The following is a 16,165-nucleotide window of genomic DNA, read 5'->3' on the forward strand; positions in this document are numbered from 1 at the left end:
GACTCTCACCACTGGTGTCCTTGGGAACGAGATGTAGACGAACTAGTTAAAAAAAAACTGCAGTGCAGTAGTAAGTGCCAGGATTCTCACCACCGGTTCCCGGTGTAGAGACACGCACAAACTAATGAAAAAAATATCGAAACTGTAGGCCAGTGATGAGAGGCGCGACTCTCACCACTGGTGTCCTTGGGAACGAGATGTAGACGAACTAGTTAAAAAAAAACTGCAGTGCAGTAGTAAGTGCCAGGATTCTCACCACCGGTTCCCGGTGTAGAGACACGCACAAACTAATGAAAAAAATATCGAAACTGTAGGCCAGTGATGAGAGGCGCGACTCTCACCACTAGATGTCACTGCAGTGCAGTAGTAAGTGGATTCTGTTCTCGGTGTAGAGACACGCACAAACTAATGAAAAAAATATCGAAACTGTAGAGTGATGAGACGACTGGTGTCCTTGGGAACGAGATGTAGACGAACTAGTTAAAAAAAAAACTGCAGTGCAGTAGTAAGTGCCAGGATTCTCACCACCGGTTCCCGGTGTAGAGACACGCACAAACTAATGAAAAAAATATCGAAACTGTAGGCCTTTGAGAGGCGCGACTCTCACCACTGGTGTCCTTTGCCCACAAAACCTCCTTTACCCCCTCTCTCCAACCCTTTCGAGGACGACCCCTACCCCGCCTTCCTTCCCCTATAGATTTATATGCTTTCCATGTCATTCTACTTTGATCCATTCTCTCTAAATGACCAAACCACCTCAACAAACCCTCTTCTGTCCTCTGACTAATACTTTTATTAACTCCACACCTTTTCCTAATTTCCACACTCCCAATTTTCTGCATAATATTTACACCACACATTGCCCTTAAACAGGACATCTCCACTGCCTCCAACCATCTCCTCGCTGCTGCATTTACCACCCAAGCTTCACACCCATATAAGAGTGTTGGTACTACTATACTTTCATACATTCCCTTCTTTGCCTCCATAGATAACGTTTTTTGACTCCACATATACCTCAACGCATCACTCACCTTTTTTCCCTCATCAATTCTATGATTAACCTCATCCTTCATAAATCCATCCGCCGACACGTCAACTCCCAAGTATCTGAAAACATTCACTTCTTCCATACTCCTCCTCCCCAATTTGATATCCAATTTTTCTTTATCTAAATCATTTGACACCCTCATCACCTTACTCTTTTCTATGTTCACTTTCAACTTTCTACCTTTACACACATTCCCAAACTCATCCACTAACCTTTGCAATTTTTCTTTAGAATCTCCCATAAGCACAGTATCATCAGCAAAAAGTAACTGTGTCAATCCCCATTTTGAATTTGATTTCCCAAAATTTAATTCCACCCCTCTCCCGAACACCCTAGCATTTACTTCCTTTACAACCCCATCTATAAATATATTAAACAACCATGGTGACATTACACATCCCTGTCTAAGACCTACTTTTACCGGGAAGTAGTCTCCCTCTCTTCTACACACCCTAACCTGAGCCTCACTATCCTCATAAAAACTCTTTACAGCATTTAATAACTTACCACCTATTCCATATACTTGCAACATCTGCCACATTGCTCCCCTATCCACTCTATCATATGCCTTTTCTAAATCCATAAATGCAATAAAAACTTCCCTACCTTTATCTAAATACTGTTCACATATATGCTTCAATGTGAACACTTTTTCTACACATCCTCTACCCACTCTGAAACCTCCTTGCTCATCAGCAATCCTACATTCTGTCTTACCTCTAATTCTTTCAATTATAACCCTACGGTACACTTTTCCTGGTATACTCAGTAAGCTTATTCCTCTATAATTTTTAGTCTCTTTTGTCCCGTTTCCCTGTATATAAAGGGACTATACAAGCTCTTTGCCAATCCCTAGGTACCTTCCCCTCTTTCATACATTTATTAAACAAAAGTACCAACCACTCCGACACTATATCCCCCCCTGCTTTTAACATTTCTGTCATGATCCCATCAGTTCCAGCTGCTTTACCCCCTTTCATTCTACGTAATGCCTCACGTACCTCCCCCACATTCTGCTCTTCTTCACTCCTAAAAGATGGTATACCTCCCTGACCAGTGCATGAAATTACTGCCTCTCTTTCTTCCTTAACATTTAAAAGTTCCTCAAAATATTCTCGCCATCTACCTAATACCTCCATCTCCCCATCTACTAACTCCCCTACTCTGTTTTTAACTGACAAATCCATATTTTCCCTAGGCTTTCTTAACTTGTTTAACTCACTCCAAAATTTTTTCTTATTTTCATTAAAATTTCTTGACAGTGCCTCTCCCACTCTATCATCTGCTCTCCTTTTGCACTCTCTCACCACTCTCTTTACCTTTCTTTTACTCTCCATATACTCTGCTCTTCTTATAACACTTCTGCTTTGTAAAAACCTCTCATAAGCTACCTTTTTCTCTTTTATCACACCCTTTACTTCATCATTCCACCAATCACTCCTCTTTCCTCCTGCCCCCACCCTCCTATAACCACAAACTTCTACCCCACATTCTAATACTGCATTTTTAAAACTATTCCAACCCTCTTCAACCCCCCCACTACTCATCTTTGCACTAGCCCACCTTTCTGCCAATAGTCGCTTATATCTCACCCGAACTTCCTCCTTCCTTAGTTTATACGCTTTCACCTCCCTCTTACTTCTTGTTGCCACCTTCCTCTTTTCCCATCTACCTCTTACTCTAACTGTAGCTACAACTAAATAATGATCCGATATATCAGTTGCCCCTCTATAAACATGTACATCCTGGAGCCTACCCATCAACCTTTTATCCACCAATACATAATCTAATAAACTACTTTCATTACGTGCTACATCATACCTTGTATATTTATTTATCCTCTTTTTCATAAAATATGTATTACTTATTACCAAATCTCTTTCTATACATAGCTCAATTAAAGGCTCCCCATTTACATTTACCCCTGGCACCCCAAATTTACCTACTACTCCTGCTAAAACATTTTTACCCACTTTAGCATTAAAATCCCCAACCACCATTACTCTCACACTTGATTCAAAACTCCCCACGCATTCACTCAACATTTCACAAAATCTCTCTCTCTCCTCTACACTTCTCTCTTCTCCAGGTGCATACCCACTTTTCACATCCAATCTTTATTTTACTCCACATAATCCTTGAATTAAAACATTTATAGTCCCTCTTTTCCTGCCATAGCTTATCCTTCAACATTATTGCTACTCCTTCTTTAGCTCTAACTCTATTTGAAACCCCTGACCTAATCCCATTTATTCCTCTCCATTGAAACTCTCCCACCCCCTTCAGCTTTGTTTCACTTAAAGCCAGGACATCCAGCTTCTTCTCATTCATAACATCCACAATCATCTCTTTCTTATCATTTGCACAACATCCACGCACATTCAGACTTCCCACTTTGACAATTTTCTTCTTCTTATTCTTTTTTGTAATCTTTACAGGAAAAGGGGTTACTAGCCCATTGTTCCCGGCATTTTAGTTGACTTTTACAACACACATGGCTTACGGAGGAAAGATTCTTATTCCACTTCCCCATGGATATAAAAGGAAAAGTAATAAGACCAAGAACTATTAAGATAAAATCAAAGAAAACTCAGATGAGTGTGTATAAATAAATGTAGACAGCAACCACCCAGGGAGGTACTACCGTCCTGCCAAGTGAGTGTAAAACGAAGCCTGTGATTGTTTTACATGATGGTAGGATTGCTGATGTCTTTTGTCTGTCTCATAAATATGCAAGATTACAGGCATGTCTTGCTACTTCTACTTACACTTAGGTCACACTACACATACATGTACACATTTATTTATACACACTCATCTGAGTTTTCTTTGATTTTATCTTAATAGTTCTTGGTCTTATTAATTTTCCTTTTATATCCATGGGGAAGTGGAATAAGAATCTTTCCTCCGTAAGCCATGCGTGTTGTAAAAGTCAACTAAAATGCCGGGAACAATGGGCTAGTAACCCCTTTTCCTGTAAAGATTACTAAAAAGAATAAGAAGAAGAAAATTGTCAAAGTGGGAAGTCTGAATGTGCGTGGATGTTGTGCAGATGATAAGAAAGAGATGATTGTGGATGTTATGAATGAGAAGAAGCTGGATGTCCTGGCTTTAAGTGAAACAAAGCTGAAGGGGGTGGGAGAGTTTCAGTGGAGAGGAATAAATGGGATTAGGTCAGGGGTTTCAAATAGAGTTAGAGCTAAAGAAGGAGTAGCAATAATGTTGAAGGATAAGCTATGGCAGGAAAAGAGGGACTATAAATGTATTAATTCAAGGATTATGTGGAGTAAAATAAAGATTGGATGTGAAAAGTGGGTTATAATAAGCGTGTATGCACCTGGAGAAGAGAGAAGTGTAGAGGAGAGAGAGAGATTTTGGGAAATGTTGAGTGAATGCGTGGGGAGTTTTGAATCAAATGTGAGAGTAATGGTGGTTGGGGATTTTAATGCTAAAGTGGGTAAAAATGTTATGGAGGGAGTAGTAGGTAAATTTGGGGTGCCAGGGGTAAATGTAAATGGGGAGCCTTTAATTGAGCTATGTGTAGAAAGAAATTTGGTAATAAGTAATACATATTTTATGAAAAAGAGGATAAATAAATATACAAGGTATGATGTAGCACGTAATGAAAGTAGTTTATTAGATTATGTATTGGTGGATAAAAGGTTGATGGGTAGGCTCCAGGATGTACATGTTTATAGAGGGGCAACTGATATGTCGGATCATTATTTAGTTGTAGCTACAGTTAGAGTAAGAGGTAGATGGGAAAAGAGGAAGGTGGCAACAACAAGTAAGAGGGAGGTGAAAGTGTATAAACTAAGGGAGGAGGAAGTTCGGGTGAGATATAAGCGACTATTGGCAGAAAGGTGGGCTAGTGCAAAGATGAGTAGTGGGGGGGTTGAAGAGGGTTGGAATAGTTTTAAAAATGCAGTATTAGAATGTGGGGCAGAAGTTTGTGGTTATAGGAGGGTGGGGGCAGGAGGAAAGAGGAGTGATTGGTGGAATGATGAAGTAAAGGGTGTGATAAAAGAGAAAAAGGTAGCTTATGAGAGGTTTTTACAAAGCAGAAGTGTTATAAGAAGAGCAGAGTATATGGAGAGTAAAAGAAAGGTAAAGAGAGTGGTGAGAGAGTGCAAAAGGAGAGCAGATGATAGAGTGGGAGAGGCACTGTCAAGAAATTTTAATGAAAAGAAGAAAAAATTTTGGAGTGAGTTAAACAAGTTAAGAAAGCCTAGGGAAAATATGGATTTGTCAGTTAAAAACAGAGTAGGGGAGTTAGTAGATGGGGAGATGGAGGTATTAGGTAGATGGCGAGAATATTTTGAGGAACTTTTAAATGTTAAGGAAGAAACAGAGGCAGTAATTTCATGCACTGGTCAGGGAGGTATACCATCTTTTAGGAGTGAAGAAGAGCAGAATGTAAGTGTGGGGGATGTACGTGAGGCATTACGTAAAATGAAAGGGGGTAAAGCAGCTGGAACTGATGGGATCATGACAGAAATGTTAAAAGCAGGGGGGGATATAGTGTTGGAGTGGTTGGTACTTTTGTTTAATAAATGTATGAAAGAGGGGAAGGTACCTAGGGATTGGCAGAGAGCATGTATAGTCCCTTTATATAAAGGGAAAGGGGACAAAAGAGACTGTAAAAATTATAGAGGAATAAGCTTACTGAGTATACCAGGAAAAGTGTACGGTAGGGTTATAATTGAAAGAATTAGAGGTAAGACAGAATGTAGGATTGCGGATGAGCAAGGAGGTTTTAGAGTGGGTAGGGGATGTGTAGATCAGGTGTTTACATTGAAGCATATATGTGAACAGTATTTAGATAAAGATAGGGAAGTTTTTATTGCATTTATGGATTTAGAAAAGGCATATGATAGAGTGGATAGAGGAGCAATGTGGCAGATGTTGCAAGTATATGGAATAGGTGGTAAGTTATTAAATGCTGTAAAGAGTTTTTATGAGGATAGTGAGGCTCAGGTTAGGGTGTGTAGAAGAGAGGGAGACTACTTCCCGGTAAAAGTAGGTCTTAGACAGGGATGTGTAATGTCACCATGGTTGTTTAATATATTTATAGATGGGGTTGTAAAGGAAGTAAATGCTAGGGTGTTTGGGAGAGGGGTGGGATTAAATTATGGGGAATCAAATTCAAAATGGGAATTGACACAGTTACTTTTTGCTGATGATACTGTGCTTATGGGAGATTCTAAAGAAAAATTGCAAAGGTTAGTGGATGAGTTTGGGAATGTGTGTAAAGGTAGAAAGTTGAAAGTGAACATAGAAAAGAGTAAGGTGATGAGGGTGTCAAATGATTTAGATAAAGAAAAATTGGATATCAAATTGGGGAGGAGGAGTATGGAAGAAGTGAATGTTTTCAGATACTTGGGAGTTGACGTGTCGGCGGATGGATTTATGAAGGATGAGGTTAATCATAGAATTGATGAGGGAAAAAAGGTGAGTGGTGCGTTGAGGTATATGTGGAGTCAAAAAACGTTATCTATGGAGGCAAAGAAGGGAATGTATGAAAGTATAGTAGTACCAACACTCTTATATGGGTGTGAAGCTTGGGTGGTAAATGCAGCAGCGAGGAGACGGTTGGAGGCAGCGGAGATGTCCTGTTTAAGGGCAATGTGTGGTGTAAATATTATGCAGAAAATTCGGAGTGTGGAAATTAGGAGAAGGTGTGGAGTTAATAAAAGTATTAGTCAGAGGGCAGAAGAGGGGTTGTTGAGGTGGTTTGGTCATTTAGAGAGAATGGATCACAGTAGAATGACATGGAAAGCATATAAATCTATAGGGGAAGGAAGGCGGGGTAGGGGTCGTCCTCGAAAGGGTTGGAGAGAGGGGGTAAAGGAGGTTTTGTGGGTAAGGGGCTTGGACTTCCAGCAAGCGTGCGTGAGCGTGTTAGATAGGAGTGAATGGAGACGAATGGTACTTGGGACCTGACGATCTGTTGGAGTGTGAGCAGGGTAATATTTAGTGAAGGGATTCAGGGAAACCGGTTATTTTCATATAGTCGGACTTGAGTCCTGGAAATGGGAAGTACAATGCCTGCACTTTAAAGGAGGGGTTTGGGATATTGGCAGTTTGGAGGGATATGTTGTGTATCTTTATATGTTTAAGCTTCTAGACTGTTGTATTCTGAGCACCTCTGCAAAAACAGTGATAATGTGCGAGTGTGGTGAAAGTGTTGAATGATGATGAAAGTATTTTCTTTTTGGGGATTTTCTTTCTTTTTTGGGTCACCCTGCCTCGGTGGGAGACGGCCGACTTGTTGAAAAAAAAAAAAAAAAAAAAAATGTATGTGTAGTGTGACCTAAGTGTAAGTAGAAGTAGCAAGACATACCTGTAATCTTGCATATTTATGAGACAGACAAAAGACATCAGCAATCCTACCATCATGTAAAACAATTACAGGCTTTCGTTTTACACTCACTTGGCAGGACGGTAGTACCTCCCTGGGTGGTTGCTGTCTACTAACCTACTACCACAGGACGGTAGTACCTCCCTGGGTGGTTGCTGTCTACTAACCTACTACCACAGGATGGTAGTACCTCCCTGGGGGGTTGCTGTCTACTAACCTACTACCACAGGATGGTAGTACCTCCCTGGGTGGTTGATGTCTACTAACCTACTACCACAGGACGGTAGTACCTCCCTGGGTGGTTGCTGTCTACTAACCTACTACCACAGGACGGTAGTGCCTCCCTGGGTGGTTGCTGTCTACTAACCTACTACCACAGGACGGTAGTACCTCCCTGGGTGGTTGCTGTCTACTAACCTACTACCACAGGATGGTAGTACCTCCCTGGGTGGTTGCTGTCTACTAACCTACTACCACAGGACAGTAGTGCCTCCCTGGGTGGTTGCTGTCTACTAACCTACTACCACAGGACGGTAGTGCCTCCCTGGGTGGTTGCCGTCTACTAACCTACTACCACAGGATGGTAGTACCTCCCTGGGTGGTTGCTGTCTACTAACCTACTACCACAGGATGGTAGTACCTCCCTGGGTGGTTGCTGTCTACTAACCTACTACCACAGGATGGTAGTACCTCCCTGGGGGGTTGCTGTCTACTAACCTACTACCACAGGACGGTAGTGCCTCCCTGGGTGGTTGCTGTCTACTAACCTACTACCACAGGATGGTAGTACCTCCCTGGGTGGTTGCTGTCTACTAACCTACTACCACAGGATGGTAGTACCTCCCTGGGTGGTTGCTGTCTACTAACCTACTACCACAGGATGGTAGTACCTCCCTGGGGGGTTGCTGTCTACTAACCTACTACTATAACTTATTAACCCAAATTCTGATGTTCCAAAGAAATGCTTATTCTCCTGTGACTTAAAAACAGCCCAGATCCTAGAGGCCTGTAGGTTAGACTCGGCTAAGATTTACAGATGCGAGCTCAGAGCAATGCCAAATCTGAAGAGTAATGAGGATGGTAGGGTCCTTAATCCAAAGAATATTATTTGACTTAACCTGGAATTCCCTATTAAAAATTGGTACAATCTTTTCTCTTATACAATATTTCAATAAATTCAAATAGTTCTTGGAGGATAAAATGACCTAATTTCCATTAAAATGCCATGTTTCTAGCCTTCAAAATTTGTATACCCATATATAATGATAGTTTATAAATGATTAATGCAGGAAACAAGCACTTGTCTCCAAACTGCATACTATCATAAAGAATAGGAGTGAGATACAGAACATGGGAGGAAGTGTAGATTGTATAATAACCCAGTGAAAAGGAGGAGTGCTATAGGCACCTGCAGTCCAAGTCTCTTCAGTCTGCAACTAGCAGATACAAAAATAGAATAGTGCCAAAAAAAAAAAAGAAACAAAAACTTCCAAAAGGAAACTGAACCAGTTGCTACAAAGAGTGCCAGTTCAACTAAGGTGTGATGGCTATGTAATACCAAAGACCATGGTCAACAAGACACTGGCTGATTAGGTAACCAATAAGGCAATCTGACTCAAGACTAACATTTGACTACCTACTTACTGATGTGTCATTTACTGGAAAGCAAGTGTTTTAAAGACGGTATCCGGTTTAAGTTATTTACCATTACTATTGCATATTATATATAATGTTATTTTCACATTTTTACAACCACTTATCTTTATAACCCACTACACAATTAAGCATGAAACACACCAGTGGTACAGCCCAATGCCCAATAGTTATATACAGGTCTTCCTCAACATTCACATTTTCAACTTTCAAAGGCTTCACACATTCGCGAATTCCCAACTGCCAAATTCCCAGCCACCAAATTCCCAGCTGCCAAATCATATTTAAGTTTCCCGCCACCTGCGAGTCCCTACTACCCTCCCTCCGACCCCCGCAACTGGCAGCCAGCCCTCCCACCACTCAGTGTGGTGAGTGTTTTGTTTGTTCATTATTTGTTATTAAACTACAGTATAAATAATGTAAACCCATTCATGACTGCATATTGGAATGGCTATTTGGACAGGTATTAAACAGTGACATCATGTGTTTACTCTTGAACACTGCAAAGAATTAAGGGAGCATGTGGGCAATTTTCCGCGTGCGCTCAACCAAAAATCGAAAAATTATGGAAATTGAGTTATATATACCAAAAAATAGCTTAACTCTTTGGCAACACAATGGTACAAGAATCAATGTTCTAAGACGTTTCTACAAGAAATTATAGTCATTTATATCAGGTATGGTAACGACGATGTAGGTAGCGCGTCTGTTCTCAACCCAAGTATTTTTTGGAATTTTTCCTTGTTTTTTATTGCTTTTTCTTTGCATTATTCTTTCTAATATAATAATTGATTATTTGGCATCATATAAGAGTAGGTGGAGCTTATCAGTAGAGTGCCAGCCAATAGGGAGCCATCTGAGAACACTCGGCAGTACTCCCCCTCCAGATGGTGCCAGGTGAAATCACTTCATTATTACGTTTATATCAGCTTATATATCAACTATACGGCTTATTTATCTATCAGAATTGATCTAATATGATATAATAAACACTATAAATAACAAACAAACATGTTATATACTCTAGACTGAATAAAATAGGCCATAATATAGCGAGAGTCCACCAGCAATATTTCGATATAAATGAGTTACTCCTGGTCTCCTTGTTCTATTGTTTGGTATGTGAGTGATAGAAAACGGTGTTTTGAAGAGGATAACTGCACTAGAACATCAGTTTACTAAGAAATACACCAAAAAAAACCCAATTTCCGCGCAAAAAAATTTTTTTTTGAGACGGTAGGCCTGCCGACGTTTTCTAGGCCTATATCTCGGAAGTAACTTTTTCACATATTTCGCTAAAGTACACCATTATTAATGATTGTATTGAAATGATTTTCACTGACAATATAAAACAAGGTGTGTTTGAAAATCTGATGATTCTTTTTTTGGAATATATCAAATATTTTTGATTTTGTGGGAGGTAAAAGGCAGATATTTTGGTGAATGCAAAAAAGTCTATCAAATGTATTTTTTTTTTCCATGATAATAAGATATATTAGATGAAACATGTGCATCCAAAATTAGTGTCAGATGTATTCTAACGGTTGGGATTGTCGGAAGTGCCACTCGAAGTGCCATTTTGCCATACTTTGCTGCCATATATGAAGTCACTGAAATATTTTTTTTCTCTGTTGTTTGTTGGCCAATCATACTGAAACTTTGTCACATTCTTCTACATATGAACCTCTAAATGTACACCAAAAATAAAAAAAATTGGTTGAAAAATAAAAGAGTTGGCCAAATTCAGGGACTCTAGCCCTGCTACAGCTAATAATAACAATAGTAATAATAATAATAATAATAATAATAATAATAATAATAATAATAATAATAATAATAATAATAAATATGATATAATTGAAGAAGGAAATTGTACAAAAATCCAAGGGAGTGGTTGACACATCGTCAGTGTGACTTTGTTTATGCTGGAGTGAACATTAGTCTCCCTGCTCTTCTAAACATTTCACAATAATTCATTGTGTTTGGTGCTTGTAGATTGAGTGTGACTGGAGTAGTAGAGGCAGTGATTGAGGCAATGGTATTTAATAACATACATGTTAATAATAATACATGTTATTAATAATATGTACTATTATTATTTATTACATATATGTTATTAAATACATACATGTTAATAATAATACATGTTATTAATAATAACATGTACTATTATTATTTATAACATATATGTTATTAAATACCACTGCCTCAACCGCTGAATTATTGTGAAATGTTTGGAAGAGCAGGGAGACTAATGTTCACTCCAGCATAAACAAAGTCACACTGACGATGTGTCAACCACTCCCTCGTATTTTTGTACAATTTCCTTCTTCAATTATATCGTATTTATTATTATTATTATTATTATTATGATTATTATTATTATTATTATTATTATTATTATTATTACTATTGTTGTTATTAGCAATAGAAGAAATGTTCGATTCTTTGCAGTGTTCAAGAGTAAACACATGATGTCACCGTCTAATACCTTTCCTAATAGCCATTCCAATATGCAGTCATGAATGTGTTTACATTATTTATACTGTAGTTTAATAACAAATAATGAACAAACAAAACACTCACCACACTGAGTGGTGGGAGGGCTGGCTGCCAGTTGCAGGGGTCAGAGGGAGGGTAGTAGGGACTCGCAGTGGTGGAGGCAGTGGTGGAGTCTGTGGTATTTAATAACATACATGTTATTAACATACATGTTATTAACATACATGTTATTAAATAACATACGTTATTAAAGTGATAATGTGCGAGTGTGGTGAAAGTGTTGAATGATGATGAAAGTATTTTCTTTCTTTTTTTTTTGGGTCACCCTGCCTCGGTGGGAGATGGCCGACTTGTTGAAAAAAAAAAAAAAAAACGTTATTAAAGCATAACATGTATATATTTAGTACAATTTACAACGTTTTCATGTATTTTATGATTATTCATGGTTCAACAAGTTAAGGAAGCAGTATTGTAATATATTTCCCTACAATATATTGGGGCACCAAACATTCACAGTTTTTCAACATTCGCGAGGCACTTGATCCCCTAACCCTCGCGAATGTTGAGGGAGACCTGTATTATGTACATAGGCAGTGCAGTATGTAAACTGACAAAATAGGATGTGGTGTCCACTCACACCTAAAGTTATTAGAACCCAAGGTCCTGCAAGAATAATTTATCAACCATTTTTCCCAATAATGTAATTTTTTATGGTGGCTATTTTCTACCAAGATAGGGAGCCCCAAAGAAGAAAATACAGTGGTACTCCGAGTTTCAGCCATAATTCGTTCCAGAAGGCTGCTCTAGTGCCATTACCAAACGAATTTGTTTCCACAAGGAATAATGCAAATTAGATTAGTCTGTTTCAGACCCCCAAAAATACACTTACAAAAGCACATACAATAATACACTTACATAACTGTTCGAGTTGGGAGCTGTACAAAACTCAGGGGACCACTGTATGTATATTCACTGATACTAATTCATCAGAAGTTTTTGCCAGGAATGCGCAGAAATAAAAATTAAAATGACCCCCAAAACTGCAACATCCTCACCTAACCTTCAGAGTGCAGGCACAGTACTGTAATTTCCACCTTCAGCACTAAAATTCAGCTAATCAGTTTCCCCTAAGTCCATTCATAAATGTTAACATGCTCACACTTCAATAGCGTTTCAAATTCCAAAAGCCACTGATCTCCACCAACCCCTATCTAACATACTCAAATGTGACTGCTAGATGTTCAAGCACCTACCACTTAAAATTTTCAGACTTACCATCTAACTCGAACAACTCCCACATTCTGGATTTATACATGCTCTTAGTCAACCCATCTTGTGCCATCCTAAAAATATCTAAACTATGTCAACAACTTCATTTTCAGAATTTTCCTTTCATACCACCCCACTATCTTCTAATTTCTTCATTCCTTATTCTCTGCCTAATATTCACACTACACACTGATATCAAACACATCTCTATTGCCAGCTGTCTCATCCTCTTAACTGCAACATTCAAAGACCATGCTTTACACCAACACAAAAATTGTGGCACCATTATACTCTCAATTATTTTCCTTTCTTGCATCCACTAATAAAAAAAATGTTCTTTGCACAGAGGCAACACTTCACTTACCTTTTTTAATATCAATTCATTGATTTACCTCATCTGCTGACACCTCCACTTCCAAATATCTAAAAACATTAACTTTTCTTATGACCTCCCTCTAATCTGGTGTACAGTCTTTTAGTGCAGAAACTTTTTCTTATTTTCACTACCCTGCTCATTCTATGTTCACTATTAACTTGCTTTTTTTCCACACCCTCTCAAACTCCTCCATGAACCTTTGCAATTTCTCTGATCAAATTCATTATTCCTTAATATCATACCTCTGCCAAATATTAGCATGACTTCTTTCACCATTACATCTACAAATATATCAGACAACTGCACTCATATCACACATACCTGTCTAAGGCCTATGTTTACTGGTAAATTCTCTTTTATACAACTTAACTCTTTGAGGGTCTGTGCCATAGATCTAAGGCTATACGCTGAGGGTCCAAACCATAGATCTACGCCAAAATTCTAGTGGCTTCAAATTTAGCGCGAGAAGGTTGGTAGGCCTACATGTGAGAGAACGGGCCTGTGTGGTGTGTGCGCGCCGTAAACAAAATTTCTAGGCACCCACATAGCATTGTGGGAATGCCGCCTCAGTTACCTTTGTTCACCATGCCTCGTCGCAAGGCAGCTCTCACTCCAAGGCGAATTGGGACTCTCCTCTTCCTATCTGATAGTTCTGACTTGGATGGAAATGGAAATGAAGACGAATTCTATAGTGTTGATCAGTTAGTGACCGAAAGGAATGAACAGGATATCGAAAATACTGCAGAAAATCCTGACGATCCTCAACCTTCTACCTCTGGTGTGGGCACATCTGAGTCACGTTCAGTTGTACCTCGTCGCAAGAGAAAACTATTATTATCGCGTGGCCAGGCCTCAGACTTCAGTAATGATGATGATAGTGACGTGGATTGTGATTTTATTGCTCTTGACGATCCTTCGAGTAGTGATAGTGAGGAATCATATTCATCAGTGAAGCATCGGTATATATGCTGCCACATGCGCCAGGGTAGTGTTCCCTATGAAGTGCCCAGGGGACAGAGTACATCCCGAGTACATCCACTGGACCTACACCAGGAATAGACAGTGAAAGTGAGGATGATGTGGCTACACTTGGCATGGATAGACCACAGGCATCAGTAGGTGGTGGTAGTGGTAGTGGTGAAGGTAGTGGTAGTGGTGAAGGTAGTGCCATGGCTATGCATGACTCACCAGCCCAGGCTGGGACCCACGCCACTGACTCCTCAGCTCAAGGACAAAGTGGAGCATCAGCCACCACCCCACCACAACTACAAGGGGCTAGTAACCCCTTCTCCTGTATTTTTTTTTTTTAACAAGTGGGCCATCTCCCACCGAGGGAGGGTGACCCAAAAAGAAAATCCCCCCAAAAAAATACTTTCATCATCATTCAACACTTATCTCACTCACACATAATCACTGTTTTTGCAGAGGTGCTCAGAATACAGCAGTTTAGAAGCATATACGTATAAAGATACACAACACATCCCTCCAAACTGCCAATATCCAAAACCCCTCCTTTAAAGTGCAGGCACTGTACTTCCCATTTCCAGGACTCAAATCCGGCTATATATAAAAAAAAAACAGTTTCCCTGAATCCCTTCACTAAATATTACCCTGCTCACACTCCAACAGCTCGTCAGGTCCCAAATACCATTCGTCTCCATTCACTCCTATTTAACACGCTCATGCATGCTTGTTGGAAGTCCAAGCCCCTCGCCCACAAAACCTCCTTTACCCCCCTCCCTCCAACCTTTTCAAGGAAGACCCCTACCCCGCCTTCCTTCCCCTACGGATTTATACGTTCTCATGTCATTTTGCTTTGATCCATTCTCTCTAAATGCCCAAACCACCTCAACAATCCCTCTTCTGCCCTCTGACTAATACTTTTATTAACTCCACACCTTCTCCTAATTTCCACACTCCTAATTTTCTGCATAATATTTACACCACACATTGCCCTTAGACAGGACATCTCCACTGCCTCCAACCGCTTCCTCGGTGCCGCATTTACAACCCAAGCTTCACACCCATATAAGAGTGTTGGTACTACTATACTTTCATACATTCCCTGTATATGTTACATGTATACATTATACGTATACATTATATGTACAGTGGAACTCTACTTGTGAGTTTAATCCGTTCCATGACCTTGCTCGCAACTGGATTTGCTCATTTGCAGAGTCAATTTTCCCCATTTAAATTAATTGAAATGCAATTAATCCATTCCAGTGGAATTCTGTACTTCAATCATTTCGCTAATATCAACTCTACGGCTTATTTATCTATCTCACTTCATCTAATATGACATAATAAACAATATAAATAACACAGAAACCTGATATATACTCTAAAATATGTCATTCATGTAGTGGCATGGGCGGTGTCGGCGGTGGACGAGAGTTTGTCTGGACACTGGGCAAAATACTCCATGAATAATTTCGCTATCATCATCTATACGGCTTATTTATCTATCACAGTTCATCTAGTATGACATAACAAACAATATGAATAACATAGAAACATGATATATACTCTAGAATAAATAAAATATGTCATTCATGTCATTCATTTTTGGTGTACATTAAGAAGCATCTTTCCATCATACACTACCCAAGTTTCAATAAGATAGTCCAACAAACAAATGAGATACAATTCCCGAGATCAAGAGCAAGAGCCCCTCACCAGTGTCAAGGAACCTGCCTTGAGGTCTGCTCACTTGTGGAAATTTTGCTCGCATATGGAAGCAAAAAATCGACCCATTGACTGCTCGTATTTGGAAAAACTCGCACGTGGACATGCTCGCAAGTAAGGTTCCACTGTACGTATATGTATACATTCTCCTGTATATGTTACTAAATTTAGAAGGAGAAACCTTTGTTCTTCCTTTTGTGCCACCCTGCCTTGGTGGGATATGACTGTTTTGTTGAAAGAAGAAAGAACTGATAAAATCAAT

The 16,165-nt window shown here is 39.4% G+C and overlaps 1 protein-coding gene across 12 annotated transcripts in view; it reads right to left on the reverse strand.

Moving 5' to 3' along the window:
• Positions 1–16,165, reverse strand: part of Zir (dedicator of cytokinesis) — a 353,738-nt gene that overhangs the window by 41,859 nt on the left and 295,714 nt on the right. The gene's annotated exons all lie outside the window — the stretch shown is intronic.

The sequence above is a fragment of the Cherax quadricarinatus genome, chromosome 18 (genome assembly GCF_038502225.1).
Source record: "Cherax quadricarinatus isolate ZL_2023a chromosome 18, ASM3850222v1, whole genome shotgun sequence".
In the NCBI taxonomy this organism is placed as follows: Eukaryota; Metazoa; Arthropoda; class Malacostraca; order Decapoda; family Parastacidae; genus Cherax; species Cherax quadricarinatus.